The 20,895-nt window shown below is 39.5% G+C and overlaps 1 protein-coding gene across 2 annotated transcripts in view; it reads left to right on the top strand.

The window, feature by feature from the left end:
* Positions 1-20,895, top strand: part of AIG1 (androgen induced 1) — a 307,398-nt gene that overhangs the window by 197,044 nt on the left and 89,459 nt on the right. The gene's annotated exons all lie outside the window — the stretch shown is intronic.

Below are 20,895 nucleotides of genomic sequence, written 5' to 3' on the forward strand. Positions count from 1 at the left end.
ACTAAATACTAACAAATTCACATTTAAGGGGTGAAGATGCAAATTTAGATTTTTCAAAGAGCCCATGGGTAAGGCAGCATGCAAACAACTATGTCAGGAAGACCTGAGTTCAAATCCAGCCTCAGATACTTCTGTGTGTCCCTGGGCAAATCACTTAACATCTGTTTGCCTCAGTTTCCTTTTCTATAAATTGAGGACAATAACTATACCTACCTCCTGTGATGATCAAATGAAATAATAATTGTGAAATTCTTAGAACAGTCCCTGGCCCATGGTAGGCACTATGTAAATTGTTTTTGTTTTCTTAAAACTATATAAATACAAAATAAATATTGAATAAAGGGAAGATAAGCAAAGCTGAGATGGAACCAGAATTAGAGAAATACAAGAAAGACTTCTTATAGAAAATTAGATTGGAGTTAGGACTTTAAGGAAGCAAGAGCATCCAAGAGACAGAGATGAAAAAAGAATTCTAGGCATGGGGGTCAGAGAGAAAAAATTCATGGTGATGGAAGAAGGGTTAGGGTAAGTGGGGAAAACAACATGTCAATAAATAGGTATATATACAAGACATATACAGAATCCATGTAAGGAAGTCTGAAAGAAAAGGCGTTAAAAGTGAGCTGGATTGTTTTTCCTATCTTGGGTCTCCCTTAGATATCCCTTGCCTAATGGACCTCTGTTCTTCCCAGTTGGTCAACATTCATCCATACTGTTTAGATTAGATTGGGTTAGAAGTTTCTAGCTGATAGTGATTTGGTTTGTTAAACCTGCCAGGTGTTTCAGACACCTGAAACTGAGACACCAGACAATAGATTCTTATGTAATTTAATTTCTAAAATCTATTTTCTCTGAATATGGGAGCCTTAGGCTTAGAGCATGCATTCCCTTTCTGTGTACTGTCTGGAAAAGCCTTTCTTCTTTGTTTTCTGCCTTAGAATTCGAAGTCACCTCTGTCACATTAGAATCTTTATCAGTGAACCTATCCCTGGGCTCTGACTGACATACAAAGAGTTCCTCTCTGGGCTTCAACCATCCTGCAATGACCTTGGCATTTTCCTAATGCAGGTTTGATTGACTCTGTCCTTGGGAGCCCTTCGTTGCCTTTGACATATGTTCCCTCTTCTAGTTAGTTTGCTAAAGCAGATCTGCTACCTGGATTATGTAACATCCAGTTCTGCCCTCGTTGGTAGAGTTGGCTTCCTCACTGTAGAATTAACTAACATCTGTCCTCTACCTCCAGCTCTGCTTCCAGGATCCTCTGCATTACAGACACAACCTGAAGACCACAGCAGTTCTCATTCATTCTTAAAATTCTAGTTCTTAGGGGGCAGCTGGGTAGCTCAGTGGATTGAGAACCAGGCCTAGAGATGGGAGGTCCTAGGTTCAAATCTGGGGGTGACCCTGGGCAAGTCACTTGACCCCCATTGCCTAGCCCTTACCACTCTTCTGTCTTGGAGCCTTGGAGCCAATACACAGTATTGACTCCAAGATGGAAGGTAAGGGTTTAAAAAAAAAAATTCTAGTTCTTATAAAAGAGGTGAAATCACTAGTCTGGTTTTTAAAAAAGAGAGATGGCAGAAATGACCAAAGGAACATCTCTTCTGTACCTGATTCTGACCCCTCAGAGCCTGGTTACCAAAGTACAAATGACTGTAGGATAGGAAGAAGCTCCTAAGCCAAAAATAGAAAATGGGGATTGACCAAAGTCTTGTAAAAGGATACATCTACTTCTCCCTGGTGGTCTGATGTCCATCCTTGATTTTGACAGAATATATTTCAAAGAGTTCTACTGGAGAAGTTAGCCCTAAAGGGATGAAGAAACAAGAACAAAATTCTGACCACACAAATAATTCTGATGAGGAAGAAAAGTGAAAGCTATCTCAAAGGACCCCTGTGCCTGGACAGAGAATCTGTAGGCCAAAACATATTTAGAAAAGAATAAAAAAATATGTACTCTGAAGGTTTATGGGGAAGTGAATGGGCTAGGCCAATGAAAACTTGTTTGAGGATTTTAACAGTAAATGGAATGAGAGAAAGGAAGGAGATTTTTTGAAGGCAGAAGAAAAGGAACCGGGAGATAGGAAAATGTAAAGATGTTGTAGAATGAAGGTTGTGGGAGTAAAATTTCTCAGGAAGTAAGAAGGTATAGTAGCTATGCTATAGCAGAACTTTAGAGAGAAAGAGCAGAAAATATTTTAATTTTTAGTTTTTTGCAGAGAATTTTTAGAGGACACATGTTGAGAGTGATGGAGCAAGTAAAGGGAAAGCTGACAGAGGGGGTATTCTGTATTTTCTCAGTGAGATAAGATTTATTTGTTTTGAAAGGGAATGGAGTGGGGAAGGGAGAGACTAGGGTCTTAAGGGAGAGGAGAAAGTTTGGAGCAATCACTGTGGGGCTTCATCCAAGGAGGCCAAGAGGAATGAATAATAGGATTGGCAGTAGTGACTAGTGCTTAGGAAATGCCTTTCCCTGAGAGACCAAGGATTAGAGGAAAAGCCAGGGATAGTTATTCCTAATGCAGTTTTGAGTACTTTTACTCTCCTATCAGAAGTGTAAATGCTGCCTGAGTAGCTACTAAAATGCAGACAGCCCTTCTCTAACCATTTTACAATTAAGAAGGATTAAAGGGCCCTCTCTGACATTTTGCTTCAGGGCCCAGAATTTAGACTGGACACTCTCTAGGGAGGGGGAATGTTAGCCAGGGCAAATCACAGTGTTTGGGCCAATGCCTTCTTGCCATCCCTCCAAGATTTATAGATGAGTGAAATCTGCTTTAAATTAGTATTAAGGGTTAAAGAAGGATTAAAGAATTTTAAAAAAAAAAGGATAACTTGTGAAACCTAAAGGATATCTGGAAGGAGATAGAACAATCTCATTGCTTTTTTTTTTTTGTAATGGTAAGAAAGTTTATGAGTAGTTGTAGTAGTGAGAATAATCATAGTAATAATGATGGTGATATTAACAATCAAGTCAGGGTATGATAGAGAACTAGTCTCAGAACTAGGAAGGCCTGGATTCAATTTTAGACTTCAATTAATTCTGTCATTCTGACCCTGGACAAATTACTTAACTTCTTAGTGCCCCAAAGCAACTGAGACTAAATTTCTGAGCAGGTGCCAGCTATGATAAAGGAAGTTTCCTATAATTCCCTACAGTGATGAAATCACAGGTACACCCAAATAAATAAATATTATTAATGACAATTGCTCATGTAATATTTTACAAGTAAACATTACCTATTTTTATCTTCTATTAGCAATTCTGTGCTTTCTCTCCGCACCCATATTAGAAAAGAAGAACATTTAGATGAAGTTAACAATGCAGAACCCAAAAGTCAGGCTTATTTTTTTTTTCTCATTCTGTGAGATTAGGAGTTCCATCAGGAACCCAGATCAGACTCCAGGGAACTTTCAGGGGTTCTCTTATAAGTAACTCATAATATCTGTAAATGGAAAGGAAAAAGAACTCTGAAGCCTCTTCATTGCAAAAAAGCATAGTTCTAGAGAACCTGATCTTCCTGGGTGGCTTTCCTGGTGTTTTCGTTGTGTGTGTCATAGGAAACACAGAATTTAAGAACAGGAGTTTTGCTGAAAGACCTTAAAGTATAGAAAATGCATACTTCTAAAGAGGGGGAAGGAAGGAAGGAAGGAAGGAAGGAAGGAAGGAAGGAAGGAAGGAAGGAAGGAAGGAAGGAAGGAAGGAAGGAAGGAAGGAAGGAAGGAAGGAAGGAAGGAAGGAAGGAAGGAAGGAAGGAAGGAAGGAAGGAAGGAAGGAAGGAAGGAAGGAGAAAGAAAAGGACTATTAGACATTTCTGCTTACATCAGCCTAAATAGGCTTCCCTGCAACTATCCTGAAAATAGTTGGCAACAACCAGCTTGTTCCCCAGTCTATGGTTTTGTCTTTTCTATCTTAAACCTCCTCATTTTCTTTATTGCATCCTTATATGGAATGATACCCAAATCCTCTGGCCATCCTCTGTATTCCAGCTTGTCAGGATCCTTCATAAAATGTGATCACCAGAACTGAAAACAGTTTTAGTGACCTTGGTCATCTGACCTAGCATTTTTCACACTTAATATTCAAAGAATAAAAGGGAGTTATTGGGAAGGTAGAAGAGATGGGAGTATTAGCAAAAAGTCAGAGAAGAAAATTCCTTCAGGCTCTAACCACATAGGGCTCTCAAAAGTGGTATTTACAGTGTGGTGGCCTCATAATCTAGCTGAATGGTTCAGGCAACAAGCAAGCAGTCAATAAACCTGTATGAAGTAGTACCTACTGTGTGCTAGGTGTAATAAGGGATTATTTAAATGATAACTAAAGATCAGATCTGCTAATCTCCTTCCTTCCTCCCTCCCTCCCTTTACCCCTGGTTACCTCCCTCTTCCCTTCTTGTCCCTCCTTGTTCTTCCTTCCTATTTCCTTCCTCCCTCCTATTCTTCAGTTGATCTCTCTCAATCAACTCGAGAGTGATATATCAAATAAACCACTCTTTTCTCTAAGATAAGTAAGGGATTTATTGGGGAGAAAGGTAAAAATAAGAAAATGGAGGGAAAGAGGGTTTGGAGTTTCCCGAAAGAGGGTTTGGAGTTTCCCTAATACTAAGATAGTTCCTAGGTAGGAGGATGGTGGAATATAGTTCAGATTAAGAAATTGGGTTAACAGGTCTGGAAATTCAGTCACTGTAACACAGCAGAGAAATCAGAGAGCTGGACTTCTGTCCTTTATTTCTGTCCCCAAGCCAAGAGACCCCTTCTCCTTTTTGACTCCAAGGCAAAAACAGACCTTCTTCCTTTCTGTCTCAAAGGCAGAGACCAAGGATTTCAATATGACTCCTTCTTAATTGTCTTTTCCAGTCCTCATTCCAAATAGAATGTTCTCCTTGATTGACAGTTCTAGAATCTTTGCATTTCCAGCCTTGTTGCAGACTTTTCAAATTCTCTCCTCCACACAGGCACGGTGTGAAGTGTGAACTCCAAGGTCATCTGCTTGTGTAGTATATGTGACCATATGCCTTTATTAATCACCTGGTCCACCAGAAAGAAAGCAACAGTTGCTACTTTGTGAGGATACCAAGCTCCCTCCTTTGCTGAAGTAGTCATTGTTAATCAGGAGTTTCAGTCATATCTGACTCTTTGTGACCCCATTTAGGGTTTTCTTGGCAAAGATCCTAGAATGGTTTGCCATTTCCTTCTCCAGTTCATTGGACAGATGAGGAAACTGAGGCAAACAGGGTTAACGAGTATACAACTCATTAGTGCCTGAGACCAGATTTGAACTCTGGAAGGTTCCTGAAGGCTGTGGGTCCAGCCCTCTATCCATTGTGCTACCCAGCCTCAACAAGGTGCCATATTAAACTCTGAAACCAGGGAGAGCCAGAGGCTCTGGCTAAGGGTCCAGGTTGGCCCATTATAATTATACCCAGTTATTGACATGTCACCTCCATTAGAATGTGAGCTCCAGGAGGGCAGGGACATTTTTGCCTTTCTTTGGATCCCCAAACTTCAGCAGAGAATCAGTGCCTGGTCAATGTTTTTTGCCTGAATTGACTTGCAGAGAGGTGTGTGTGTGTGTGTGTGTGTGTGTGTGTGTGTGTGTGTGTGTGTGTGTGTGTGTTGGAATGAGAGACAGAGCGAAGGCACCAGCTGAGCCATCTTCAGGGCAGCCCAGCCTGGTTCTGGGCATCTGGCTTCTCTGGTGTTTGTGTTCCTCTCTGTAGTACTTGGCACACAGGATGTCTTTTTGCCGAGCTGTGCTGCATTCTGCTCAAGGTATTGGTCACAGAGAGCCCCGGCAGACCTGGCATCGAGAAGAACTCTGACCGCTGTGTCCTTGACAGTAACCACTCCTGAGCCCTGCCCTCCTCCTCCGTGTGTGCCTGTGTCAGGGATCCCAGGACCCTCACCCCCGAGCTCCCAGAACCTGAGGCTGGGGGTGCAGACAGGGCTGTGTGGAGCAGTCCCGGGGCTCTAATGCAAAGTGTTGCTCTTGGACTCCATTTCCTGACTCTGAAACTTGAGAGCTGCATGTCTTTAGGCATGTAGCTTACACTCTCTTGCCTTAAGTTTCCTCTTCTTTCAAATGGGTTAATAATCCGTGTGCTAGGCAGGTAGGTGGATCGGTAGATAGTGGAGTCAGGAAGACAGTTCCAGTAGGACCTCAGACACTTACTAATGCTGTGACCCTGGGCAAGTCATCTAACCCTATTTGCCTCTATTTCTTCATCTGTAAAATGGACAGGAGAAGGCAATGGCCAACCATGTAAGCATCATTGCCTAGAAATTGCCTAGATGTGGTCATGAAGAGTTGGACATGACTGAATGAGGTGCCTACCTCACAGAGATGTGGAAGGAACATGCTTTGTCAACTATAGAGATAGAGTATGGATGTGTATGAGAATATATATATATATTTTGGGGGTGTGTAGATATGTATACATATATACACATGTGTATAGATTATATGTGTGAGAGTTATAGAAATGATCCTGAGGTTTCCTTTAGTTATACCTGAAAGAGGATGTGCCTCTTCCCCCCCCCCCAGTGCTTACTCTGTGTCACTACTTATCCTGATGCCCAAAGCAGAAAGGAAAGTCTTCAAAACAGATTATATACTAAGAATGGTAATTGGCATTATCTTTATTTCAAAGTCTACTTCCAATTTTTTTAAAAGCAAAGCTGCTATCAGCACAACAACAAAATTTTTATTTATCTGGCAAAGAAAGATTACTCAAATATGAATTAAACCACACTATTCTCATCAACTGGTTTTTGTTGTTCATTCATTTCAGTGATGGCTGACTCTTTGTGACCCCATTTGGAATTTTCTTGGCCAAGATATTGAAATGGTTTGCCATTGCCTTCTCCAGCTCATTTTACAAGTGAGGAAACTAAGGCAAATAGGGTTAGGTGACTTGCCTAGAGTCACACAGCTAGTGTCATCTCTAATCTGCCTTTCAAAGGGGGGAATTGTCAGAGTATTTCAGAGGCAACCAAGCTTTTCCAGAGCTTTCTAAAACACAATGACATTTTTAGGAAGTTAGAAGGGCAAGCTGCGTAGTAATGGAGAAAAGATATTAAAGTTAATGTCTGAGGCTGCATTTGAATTCATGTCTTCCTGACTCCAGAACTGGTACTCTATACATGCCACATCTGATTTGCCAAATTTCTACTTGTATTTCTTTCTCCCTTAGATACCTCAGGCTTGGTTACTCCTCTTATGCCCTCTAACACACTGGACCAAGAGGAAGAATTAGCAGCCTGGCTTCCCAGGCCAACTTCTAGCCTCTTCTTTTGCTACCATTTCTCAACAACCCTGTTTTTTTCTTGGAGGAGAAATAGTAAGTTTAGCAGAACTTGGGCAGAGGAAAAAATGGAAAAACTGATCAGAGGAAATATTCAGTATGCAAGATCATGGAAGTGGCTCAGTTTAAGAAGATGATGAAGCCTAAGGTGTGACCACACAGTGGATGCCCAAGAAAGAAAAGAATTATGTAAGTTAGAGGAGTTAGGAGTATTAATGAACAGAAATATTGGTATTTTGAGCACATTTGCATCCTTATTCAAGTCCCCAAGGCTACAGGAAGGATTTGGGGCTGAGAAGAAGAAATTAAATTTTGTAAAAGGGAGGAAAGTGACCCAGAGGTCAATAACTGACAACTGCAAGAATCTAAGCAGGGTAATATAGATTGTCATCTCTACATAAATAAATTCCAATTTATATATTCAACCCTACTCTACTAAACTCTAGTCCCACATCTTCATAGAAGCGTCCTACATGTCCAAAAAGGAATTCATCATTGTCCAACCTAATTCTGCCTCTCTTTTACATTTCCGTGTGCGGATTGTGATTTTACCCATCAGCCAGCTTGGCAACTTCAGGGTCATTTTTCACTCTTCCATTTCCCATATTGAATCATTTGATAAGCCTTATCAACCATTATTCCCCTACAGTATTTCTTGAATTTTTTTTCTCCTTTTTCTCACATTTTTGCCATTATCTAAGTTCAGGCCATTATCATTTCCTTCATAGATTATTATAATAATTTCCTAATTATATTTTACCTAAAAATACTAATATTTCCCTTCTGTAGGCCATCCTTCATAAAGCCATCAAAATAGTCTTCCTAAAGCTGACTAGGTCACTCCTCCTGCTCACAGATCTTCCTGACTCTCCAAAGCCTCTAGGATTAAGTATAGATTGGCTTTAAGAACTTATAAAATTGCCTTTCCTACCTAATTCTCTCTAATCCTACTCTTTCACATACTTCATTCCAGTCAAACTTTACCCCATGTTCAGTTATTCAGTTATGTCCAGCTATTCATGACCCCATTTGGAGATGTTTTGGCAGAGGTACTGGAGTGACTGGCCATTTCCTTCTTCATTTAATTTACAGATGAAGAAACTGAGGCAAACATACTTAAGCAACTTGCCCAGATTTACATAGCTAGTCAGTGCCTGAGACTGAATTTGAACTCAGAACTTCCTGATTGAAAGCCCTAGACCATCCACTGTGCCACTCTCCATAGCTATCCTTGAATGTAGGAACTTTTATCTTTGTTTCCTTGATGTTTATAAGCAATGACTTCCCTATATGTAGTAGACACTGAAGGCATATTTGTTTAATCGAATGGGGGGAGACAAAGTTGGTTTTATAAAAGAGCCTAGATGAACAGAATAATAAATATTGCTTTTTTTTTTAAACCCTTACCTTCCTTCTTGGAGTCAATACTGTGTATTGGCTCCAAGGCAGAAGAATAGTAAGGGCTAGGCAATGGGGGTCAAGTGACTTGCCCAGGGTCACACAGCTAGGAAGTGGCTGAGGTCAAATTTGAACCTAGGACCTCCTGTCTCTAGGCCTGGTTCTCAATCCACTGAGCTACCCAGCTGCCCCCATGAATATTGCTTTCAATTGAATTGCATTTAAATAATTGCTTCTGAGTATGTTGACCTATTTAGGAAATCTCAGTTTATTGTGTTGTACATGAATAGTTGTTTGCCCTTTTTTTAACAACATATTTATTGGTGGAAGAAAACATTTTAATGTATTTGTTTTCTTGTTTTAAAAGGGGGGGGGGGACTGCTGGGGGCAGCTCAGTGGATTGAGAGCCAGGCCTAGAGATGAGATGGGAGGTCCTAGGTTCAAATGTGACCTCAGACACTTCCCAGCTGTGTGACCCTGGACAAGTCACTTAACCCCCATTGCCTAGCCCTTACCACTCTTCTGTCTTGGAACCAAGCTGGAAGGTAAAGGTTTAAAAAAAATGTTGCTGATGTAGTGATATATCATTATTCATCCCTTTAAAAGGTCTCTTCTCCCTGGTTGGCATCTGTCCGTGGTGCTAGACTTGACCCCAATATGCCATTATAATCTATAAAGGTGCCCAAATATATTCAGCAATGTTGTTGTTTAGTCATGTGTGATCCTCTTTGGGGTTTTCTTGGCAAAGATATTAGAGTGGTTTTATCATTTTCCTTCTCCAGCTCAGTTTGCAGTTGAAGAAACTGAGGCAAATGGGGTTAAAGTGATTTGGCTAGGGTCATACCGCTGGGAAGTGTCTGAGGCTGTATTTGAACTCCAGAGGGGTCTTCCTGATTACAGGCCCTGTACTCCATTCCCAGTGTCATCTAGCTACCTACTGTATTCACTAGCCTAACTAAATTGTAAAGAAACCTTGTGTTTTAGAAAACTCTGGATAAGCTTGATTGCCTCTGAAATGCTGTCTGACAATTCCCTCCTTTGAAAGGCAGATTAGAGTGATTAGAGATAACAAGATGAATATCCCTAAGGGGATTTCTTAAAGAAAAAGATCAGTCATTCTCTCTTACCCCACCTTTCTCCAGTAGTGGCACCAGATGCTTCTGAGGAGGAATTTTTCTTGAAATAGAAGAAAAATCAATAAATATGTTTGAAATTTGAGAGACCATTGGCTCCTTTGAATGGCATTACCGGGGAAATAAAGACTAATATACAGACATGCCATCCCTCAATGGGTGATACCACACTGGGCTCCTCTAGAGTAACAGACATTTCCTTGATTTCTCTAGGAATGTTTATCAAGAAATATTGAAGCATTAAGAAACAAAAATGGCAGCAAGAATATAAACCATTTACTTTGAGGGGATTTAAGAGAAATGTTTGGACTTTGTAATTTTGACAGTAGTCTGGAACTTTGTCCTATGATACAAAGTGATACTGAAAAATTGTTTGCAAAGAAAATTTAGAGGAATTGAAGCCTAGTGGGCAGGCATTGTGCTTGCCTCTACCCAAGGGATAGGTGATCATTTCAGCTTTGGAGTTAGTGTTAGGGTAGCAACCCATGGTTAACTGGAGGGCTTATTAAGCACCTGTGCAGGAGCTATGCTAGGTCCTAGGGATTCAAGGACAAAGAAACAATCTGTTCACTGGTGAGTTTACATTCTAATGGGGAAGCCAACAATAATATGTAATAGCTCTCTTGTTACAAATACATTGTTAATATTAAATATCTAAATTTAAACAAATTAATTAAAGTAAAATATTTAAAAGTAGTTAAATACAAGGTAGTTTTAAAGGGAGGCACTAAAAGTTAGAGGGATCAACCATGCCTCAGTTCTTTATAATTCCTCCACTGTATAACTAGAAAATCCCCTGTAATCAATCTGGAGCTTTATCCCATTCACCTTCTGGACCCCAAAAAGAACTGGGACCAGGACCTACTCAAAGGGCACCTTTCCATCATTGTTCCTGGAGAGGGTGTGATGAGCTATTTACTACCTGATTCAGAAGTATAAACTATCAGGGCACAAGCTCCAAATTATTCTCCCTGATAACTATCTTTCTTCTTTCCAGTGCATCCTTTCCATGCTGCTTGCTCTCTCCTATCAATATATATCTTTCTCTTGTCCCTGTTTCACTCTACCTTCCCCTTTCATCATATTCTCTGGAGGATTAAAGTACTCCTCAAAGGAATTTGACCTGTCCATCCATATGAGACAGACCAAATAGATAAAGAATGACTTGTCTAAATTTTAACATGCACCACAATATACACTACATATACAGGTTATACAATAATACATATAAGAGACACTTAATTCAGTGGACAATGAGCTAGACCTAGAGTAGAAAAGGAGAGAATGAGATAGGTTGCTTTCTAGAAATTGCAGAACTTTGAGCTTCCCACAACAGTAAAGGAAATAGCCTATTTTTTTAATACAGATATTTTACTGGTGTTATTGTTCAACAGTGAGATTTGGACTACCATTGCCTCTGAAGAGCTAAATATAAGCATCACACAGAGGACAGTGGAGAAATTCTGAAAAAGAACAAGAGTAATGGGTATTATTAAAGATGAGGTGCCACAAGGTAAAAAGGGGGTCCAGTCCCAACGTGGAGATTCAGATGGATCTGTGGTCTCACTGACTCAAGATAAAAGAGATGCCAGTAAGCAAAGAATGATAGGTGGATGACTAGGGTATTCCACTGGTACCCTCTTGATATCCAGGGAAATGTCCTTCATGCTTCCTGGAGCAATTGTGATGAATTTTGGGAAGGAGAAGAGTAGAACTGGGTAAGCAAGCATGAATGGGTTGTATTCTGTTATCCTAAATCAGCAAGACCACAGATCCATTTGAATCCCCTCAAATAACCTTGCATAAAAGTTCATCAAACTCCTCAACTCCTGCACCTTCCCTCCATCTCATCCCCATATTCTATTTCCATATTCCATAACTCTGAAATTACTATATTTCCCCATATCCCCTTGTCTTTTTGCTCACCATATCTCACCCCTCCTAAACCTATTCTCTCTCCTTATCAATCATAACTTCCAATCACTCTAACCCACCTTTCCTAAGTCATTCTGCCCATTCTGGCCTCATATTTCCTCTCCTCAAAACCCTGACTTCCTTTAATTAATTAGTTTCTCTCTTATTCTGTCCTCATCTTTTTCCAAACATTAATTCAGTATTACTCCTACCATCAACATTCTATACTTTTACTCATGTGCTGCTGAAGGAAGTCATGTAACTCTTTTAATTGGGTCCCTTTACAAATGTATGCTGTCTTGCCTCCCCTGGGACCTCATAACTGCACCACCATGTTCCTTTTGTTCCTCCTTGATTGACTATCACATTTCCCAGAAAGGCTTTTCCAAACCTCCCCTTTCTGCCTTAGAGCCACCTACATTAGTCCCTACCACCTCTAACCTCTCATTAAAGTCTTTAGCTTCATACTTAATTGAATAAACTGAGCACCATGTACCTCAACATCATCCTTCATTATCCCCTCTTTGCTCGAGTCAAAGAGGACAATATGGCCCTTCTGCCCTTTTATCTTTGGTAGTAGCTTGACCTTTTGATCCCTTACACATCCTCATTTTCAACCTCTCTGTAACTACTGGCTCCTTCTTTGCTGCCTACAAACACAGGCAGATCCCTAACCCTACTTTCTATCAAAAAAAAAAAAAAGCTTTAGTCCCTTCCCTATAGTTCCTGTATCTTTTTTCCTTTCTCAACCCAAATCCTAGGATGCTGGGTAGAGAGGGGGAGGAAACTACTCTTTACCTCTAATTTTTCACATTCCATTTCTTCTACTCAATTCTTAGCCTCTTATCATCTGACTTTATTATTGGTCTCTGGATTGAAACTAGTATGTGCCAAGTTGCCAAAGATGTCTTTATTGCCGAAGACAATTTCTCTGTCCTTATCCTTGGTCTCTCTGCAGTATTTAATACTATTAACTCTCCCCATATTTTTAGACTGTGGAGTTTCCTTCAAAGTTGTCTGGTTTTTACATGAAGCCTTTCCTTATCTTTCCAGTTATTAGTGCCACCCTCCCCTAAATTACTTTGCATTCATTTTGCATTATTTCATATATATGTACTCCCCTGATAAAATGTGCAAGAGTATTTTATTTGATTAGCACAGTGCCTGGCACATAGTAGATGCTTGATAAATATTAACTGATTATTTGACAGCCTCTTTATTCTAGATGTTCTTTCCTCCTTGGGTTGTGATGACACTACTTATATCTTGGCTTTTGTCCTGCCTATTGGAGTAATCCTTTTCAGTTACCTTTGCAGGCACATAGTAGGTGTTTAATAAATAATTGTTGACTACTAGTGTGACTACCTCCGCATTCTGGATATTTTTTCTTCCCTGGACTTTGAAAATATTGCTTATGTCTCAGTCCTTGCCCTACCTGTCTGAATGATAATTTAAGTTACCTTTGCAGGACCAAAGGAATGGTACTTTTCTCTTTAAAGACTTTCAGGTGATCACTTGGGTTCAGCTGTCATCACTATGGAGATCCCACTGCTAAGCCCCAGTCCTGCATCTGGCTCCTGGATATCTTCACCTGGATGTCACACGGGCCTCTCAGACACCTGTCCAAAGCAGAACTTGTTATCTTTCCCCTCAGCCTACTCTTCCTCCTGATGTCCTTATTTCTCTCAAAGGCATCACTGTTCTTTCTGGCATCAATTCCATAACGTTGGAGTGATCTTTGACTCAATATTCTTTCCCCACCTACCTGCCATTGTCATCAGTTGCAAAGTCTTTTCAGATCGACCTCCTCATTCTTGAATCTGTCCCTTTCTTTCCATCCCCATAGCTACCTCCCTCCAACTACCTCAAAGCTATCACCTCTCTCTCCTGGGCAGTGGCAATGCCATCCTAATTGGTTTTCCTCCAATTCATTTCCACACATCTGCTACATTAATATTTCTAAAGCATGACCATGTTTTCCTCCTGCTCAGGAAGTTTCTTCCAACACTCCCTGTTGCCTCTAGGACAAAATATAGGTGCCCTTCAGACCCGGCTCCAGGCTGATTACGTGTTGTTATTCTCTCATGAACTGTACATGCCTACTTACTGTTTATTTGGAATCACAGAATTTCAGATTTGAAAAGGACCCCAGTGACCATCTAGCCTAATCCATCCCTGAAATAAAACTCGTATTGTAACACAGCCAACCAAGAGTCACCCAGCCTCTGCTTGAAGCCCTCTGATGAGGAGCACTCCTCTGTGTCCTGACACGTACAGGACCTTGTTGCTGCCTTTGTGTAGGCTGATCACATGCGTCAGCAGCATCTTCCTCGCCTCTGCCTCTTAAAACCTCCAGCTCCCTTTAAGGCTTAACTCAAGTATCACCACAGCTTCCTCTCCCCCCACTCCCTCCCCAGGCATTTTTTAATTTAGGTAGCACATTTTCTGGTGCTACTTCCCAACTCTCATTTAAACCAACAGGCTAGATCGATAGATGGTGGCTGGATCACTCCGCTCTTAGAGTTCCAGGGGCAATCCCAAAGGGTTGGGCATTTTTTTTTAGCATCTGGTATTCTAGCAATGGGCTATCAATATCAATTTGCTAGTGAGAGTTCATTAGCTCTTTACTGAGAATTGACAAAGGTAGTATGAGTCAATGGTACACCCCCCTCCCCCCATGGTGGAATGCTCTTCTATAAGTACCTGGAGTCCAAGGTAAAGGGCATCGAGGCTAGACTGCACATGTGGCCTGCTTTTTAAAAGTCCTTCCCCCGCCTCCTGCGGTTAAAGCCTCCCTTAGGCACTCTGCAGGAATACAAGGCTCCTTGTAGAGAGAGGACTGAAGCTCGCTTCCTCACTGATTCTACTTTGTCTTCTCTCATGACTATTCAGCCATAGCTATTTGAGAAACCTCCCAAATCATCTGGCCTTTCAAAGTTCATGAGATTAAGACTCTCCTTCCTTCCCTCTACTTTACCCCAGCCCCCCACCTTCCCCTGTGTGGGGGTGTATGTAGCAAGTCAGTGCAGGCATTCATGCGTGTGATAATGCTTTGTAAAACTTAAAGCATGCTATAAATGCTATATTAACATTATTGTTATTGTTGTTAATAAGAATTAAAATGACTAAAAGTATTTTCCTCCTTTAGATCTGAGTAAACACTTTTCATATTAGTTTAATGCCTTTGATTGGTTCAGTAAAGGTGTTCTCTGATAAGGTATTAAGGTAAAGCATCTTGCTAGTTCCTTTAAGTGGGGTGGAGGTGGTTTAATGATTGGTTTAATCGGCCCTACCCTTCCACAGTTTAAAAAAAATTTTTTACACGTAGAAACAATTTTTGACAAATGTTTTCTGACTTAGGATTCAGATTTTTTCCCTCCCTTGCCACCCCCACCCCCTGCCACCACCAGGCAGTACATAGTCTGATATGGGTTAAGCCAATACTTTCATGCAACACGTGTTTCAATATTGCTTGTGTTGTAATAAAAGATACATGTCACCCACAGTAAAAATCTCATAAAGGTAGCTGCTCTCTTTGTGGTGGCAAAAAATTGGAAAATGAAAAGTTGTCCCTTGATTCAGGAATGGCTAAATAAATTGTGGTATTTGATGGTGATAGAATACTACTGGGCTGAAAGGATTGATGTGAACTGAGAGAACCTCAATGAACTGATGTGGAATGAAATGAGCAGAACCAGGAGAATATTGTACACAGAAATGAAACATTGTGGTACAGTTGAATGTAATGGATTTTGCTACTAGTAGCAATGCAACAAGCCAGGACACTCCTGAAGGTCTTGTGGAAAAGAATGTTGTTCACATTAAGAGAAAGAACCATGAGAGTAGAAATGCAAAAGAAAAACATATGATATCACTTATCACATGCATATGTGGGTATGTGATTTTGGGTTTAGGCTTTAAAATATTGCTCTATAGCAAAAATGAAAAATATGAAAATAGGTATCAAGTAATAACATTTGTACAACCCAATGGAATTGCTTGTCGTCTCTGGGAGGAGAGGGAAAGAAAATGAGTTATATAAACATGGAAAAATATTTTAACATTTTAAATTTTTTTAAAAATCTCATGAAAGAAATAAAGTGGAAAATGGCATGTTTTGATCTGCACTCAGACTCTATCTTTTTTTGCTGTAGTAGCATGTGGTTATCTTGGAAATATATCTAGAGGTTAATCATCTGTGAATAGATTGTATTCCTTCTATAGACTATAAGCTTCTTCAGGACAGTCTCACACCAGTGCCTCTAGCATAACAATGGCTCAAGTAGATGCTTAATAAGTGCCTAGTGGTTGATAATCTTAAGATTTTAATTCACATTAATCTTAGGTGGCAAAAGTCATTTTATAGTCATTATTATTATATTCTTTAGGACACGTATTTGAAGGGATGACATATAGCAAAGGAATTCAATTTTACATAATTTGTCCATGGGAACAGAATTAGGAAAATGGGTAGAAAAAGCAGCTTTATGTGACGGAAAGAAGAATTTTCTAGTACTTATGACTTGCCTCAAGGGGAATAGACTACCTTGGGGAAGTAGTAAATTCCACTTCATTGGAGAAGGTCCTCAAGCAAAACCTGGATGGCCACTTGCTGAGAAGGTTATGAAAATGATTCTTGTTCAAGTATGGGTTGTCCTCAGAGATTTTTTTAATAAAGTAAGGAAGTGATACATTAGAAAATACAGAATGGCAGAAACTTAAACCTGGAAGAATACCTGGAGATTATCTAGGCCAGTTCATGTTTTTCATTTGAGGAAACTAAGGCAAAGAAAGACAGGAGTCCCGTGGCTTTCCCAGAGTCCCATAGAGACAGCAAGCAAGGAGCTGTTGTTATTCAAGCCTAGACCCACTGACTCCAAATCTACAGTTCTTTCCAATGTACTACAATGATCTTGCCTAAGGTTACAGAGAGTAAGTGCCAGACCCCAGATTGGGATCCAGGCTTTCTGCTTCCAAATCCAGGGCTCCTTAAATGAACCACACTTACTAAGTCATTGGCTTAGAAAATAGTTTTCTTTCTCTGTCCCCTGCTATGTCCTATTTCCAGTCTCTCCCATCTTATCTTTCTTATTACCATTTCTTAAAAATATTTTATTATTTTAAACACTCCCAGGAGGAAGTCCAAGCCTTTGCATAATCAAAGATCATTTTAATTTGAGAGGTCCCTGTCTCCCTGCACTTTTTGCTCTACTTCCTAAATCCAGAATCTATACCAATGTGGCTGGTGCCCCTCTTGATGCCCTTCCAGGCCATCTGCCAGCACATACCTGAGTCTGCCCCTCACAGCCCCAGCAGGGCATGGTTTCTGCTGTGCCCATGCAGCTGCCCCATTCAGTCTCTGAATCCATGACTCAGAATGTTTGTTGATAATTTGCTGTAGTTCTCTCAACAGGAATTTTGAAAAGGTCCAACTGCAATGGGCTCCTCACGAGATTTACTGTTTAACTGATGTTTTTTGACATTCTTATTCCAATCTCTTCTTTGGTCAAGACCCAGTGCTGAGTCAAGCTGCCACTTAATATATTGACACCATTCCTAGCACTCTGGCGATCCACACGCTGAGTTCCTGCCCCCTTCAGAGCGAGTTGCACTCTTCATGGGACAGATTTGAAGTTCAGCCAAATTGGCAGCTATAGGGTTCCATTTTTACAATCTCTAACAGCAGGAGGCTGCAGTCCTTTGTATCACTGTACCATCTGCTTAGCTTTTTCCTTTCCTCAAACCATACATAAACTAGATACACTATTTCCCCCCCCCCCCGGAAAAAAAAAGACCTACCAACAAAAAATTCACCCCCATCCTCACCCCCCCAAATTAAACGTGTCTGTATAGTATAAACCATACCCATTCCTCACAACCCATCTATCATGTTCCGTTTCTACCTTATAAAACAGAAAATAACCATTCAGTCCCTTGAATCCCACTGTCTTTAGCTAACTGTGGGTTAATACTTCAGACCTCGAATGGTGGACAGTTCATGTTCTCCATTGGTATCTTTGTGGTATCAAAAGAAAATTAAGAGTACTATCCCTTACAGACATTGGATGGACCACCTGTGATAGCAATTTATGCACATTCACTGGCTGTTCTCCATCCCTATAATGCTCTCTTTGCCTCTACTTCATGGATTCCTTTACTTTCTTCTTGTAGGAAGCCTGTCCCAGGCCCATGCACTCCCCTCCCTCCTATGTGCCTTCTCTCAGAGATTACCTCCCATTTACACTCGATTCATCTTGATTGCACATAGCTGCCTGGCTGTTGTCTCCCATTCGAATGTGAGGTCATGGATGAGAGGATTCATGGTGTTTTTACCCTTTTTGTGTGTGGCTCCAGCACTTGGCCCAATGTCTGATAGTGAGTGCTTAATAAATGCTTGTTGACTGACCTTATGGGAAGACATGGACAGGAGTCACACAGGATGGGCAAGTATGAATGTGTTGCAGTCTCCATTGGTGGAAGGAATACCCACCCAGATAAGATCAGATCCCTTGGTATATTTGGATATTCAACCACCTCATCTTAGAATTTATGATTCAGACAGTATTGAAACCTTAATACAACTGACATGCACCCTAATTTTTGGAGATCAAGTTTCAAATGGCTCAAAGAAAGGATGAATAGCATCCCACAGATTTAAAATTCTACTAGAAAAATTGGCCCAATTTCAAAGGAAAATTCTCAGTAATGAATTATAGAAAATGAAAATAGAAATAATTCTATTGAAGAGGATAAGTAAGAAACTATCTGAAGAGTAGGATCAATATGGATGCAGGGAAATATTCTATAAGCTAGTGGAAGGGGAAAAAATCACTATCTAGTGACTCCTATATGCTAGGCACTTTATAAAATCATAAGGATATCTTTTAATTCTCACAACAACTTTGTGAGATAGGTGCTATTATATTATTATCCCCATTTTACAGTTGAGGAAACTGAGTTAGAAAGAGATTAAGTGATACAGTATCTGAGGCCAATTTTGAAGTCAGTTCTTCCTAACTCCAGGCCTAGTACTCTATCTACTGTACCACCTATGTGGCTCAAAATAACATTATAAATATAACTGTGAAGAAGATGGAAATAAGGCCAGGGAGTAAATACTAAATACTAGAATGGCATGGGCATCAGAGAATAGTACCAGAAGTGCTTGAGCTCAGAATGAGCTGAGGCAAGTGATGAAAACTAAGAACAGTAAACAATAATGGAAGACCTTTTTAAGGCTGTATTATAGGAAAAAGAATGATCAAAGAAGAGGATAGACCTGCTACTCAAGGTGGATGTGATGATGATAACAGTTAACAGAATAGGCATAACTACCCATAATGTTGGGTTTTTTTCACCAGGAACAATGAACTTTGGATTGGAAACATTCTACTAAAAATGGTCAGTAGGGAATTGACAATAAAGATAAATAAGTAGATAGTAAGAAAGTACATAGGTGTCATAAATCATTTCAAGTCACTACAACCAGATAAACTATATTTCAGAAGAATGAAGGAAGTTTATTAGATGTAGTTGTTGTTGAGCCAGTGTCAGTAATCTGGGAAGAGTCATAGAAATCAGAAGTTCCACAAACCAGAAAAAAATATATTATCTTGATTTTCCTATCTTCTCTAGGATAAGTAGATTTAGTGTTATTTATTACATATTTATAATAAATAATAAAACTTGTTACATATGTTATATATTTTAAATTTTTGTGTTTTTTTTTAAAACATTTGAAACCTATAGGTTCTTTGCATCCCCATATCCCATGAATCTCCACACATTCTGAAGCCAAGGAAAATTCAAATGATACCAATAACCTTTATGTTATTGTTGGGTTTAAGAAAAACGGAAGTTGGGCATTTGGTAACATCTTTGGTTCAACACAGTAGCATAAGAGGCTTTTGAGACACTACTAAAATAACATAGTAATAAAGGTTGGGAATCTTCCTTGTAGGGCAATTTTGAAAAGTTAGTCAAATTTTATTGTTCATTGGGTATAAAATACATTACAGAATGAAATTTTATTTTCAGTCTTTTGCAAGTATGTATATTTGCATTCAGAAAACTGATTTTTTAACAGTCTCATCTTTAGTCAAGCTTAACCAAAAGAGGGACACTCATTTGAAGTATTTTTTCTCACAGGGATTTAAGTTTAATAGTCATTTTGAAATATTTCCTCTGAAATTGATAAATGATTTAGAAAATCACCATATCATTAATTTGGTCAGGGCTACAAAGAGCTTCTACAAACCCGTCACTCTTTGATATCATAGGTAAATGGCAATTTTGTTACTAAATTCTTCATAAAAACTCAAGAAGTTGTTTCATTTGCAAACTGTTGAGGAAACACTTTCACCAGAGGCCTGGCTAATATTCAATCTTAGGAAAATAAACAAATTTGTAACATTATTATCACTAAATTAGCACCACTTAGGACCAGAAACCATTAGCACTTTAAGTGTGTGAGTGACACCTCACTAAACTTGGTTAATGAGTAAGATTTCTCTGTTTTTATGCCAAACATTGAATATTAGTCAAACCTCATTAACCAGATTAATTTTGATGTTATCTATATGTCCCTCAAATCAAACGAAACCTGCAAGATTGAAATTTTATGCATTGATCAAATTGAGTGCGTTGTGGCCAACTCAGATCCCCAGATATTACATAACAGTCATTAGAAGTTTCCTGTTTGCTTTAAACAAATTGTAAGAAGGAAGCACCCTAATAATATGAGAAAAAGAAGGATCCCTTTGCAACTATTCTCTATGTGAAACTCTGGCTGTACTATGAATTGAAGCATTGCTTTGTGTGACGATCCGATAGTGTGTGTATTTCTTCCTTTGAGAACTGACTGTCCATATCCCTAGAATGTTTATTGGGTAATGGTTCTTACTGAATACTTGAACTAGTTTTCTACAGATTCGATGTTTATCAGAGGAATTTGCTGTAAAAGTCTTTCTCAATTGTTTTTTTTCCCCTCATTTTAAATAGATTTTGTTTGTGCAAAATCTTTTTTTTTTTCTATTTTATGCAATCAAAATTGTCCATTTTGTCTTCAGTAATAGATGGTGTATTTGAATAAAGCATTGGTCTTGAAATCAGGAAAGACTTGAATTCAAATCCTACTTCAGATACTT

The sequence above is a fragment of the Monodelphis domestica genome, chromosome 2 (assembly GCF_027887165.1).
Source record: "Monodelphis domestica isolate mMonDom1 chromosome 2, mMonDom1.pri, whole genome shotgun sequence".
NCBI classification, from domain to species: domain Eukaryota; kingdom Metazoa; phylum Chordata; class Mammalia; order Didelphimorphia; family Didelphidae; genus Monodelphis; species Monodelphis domestica.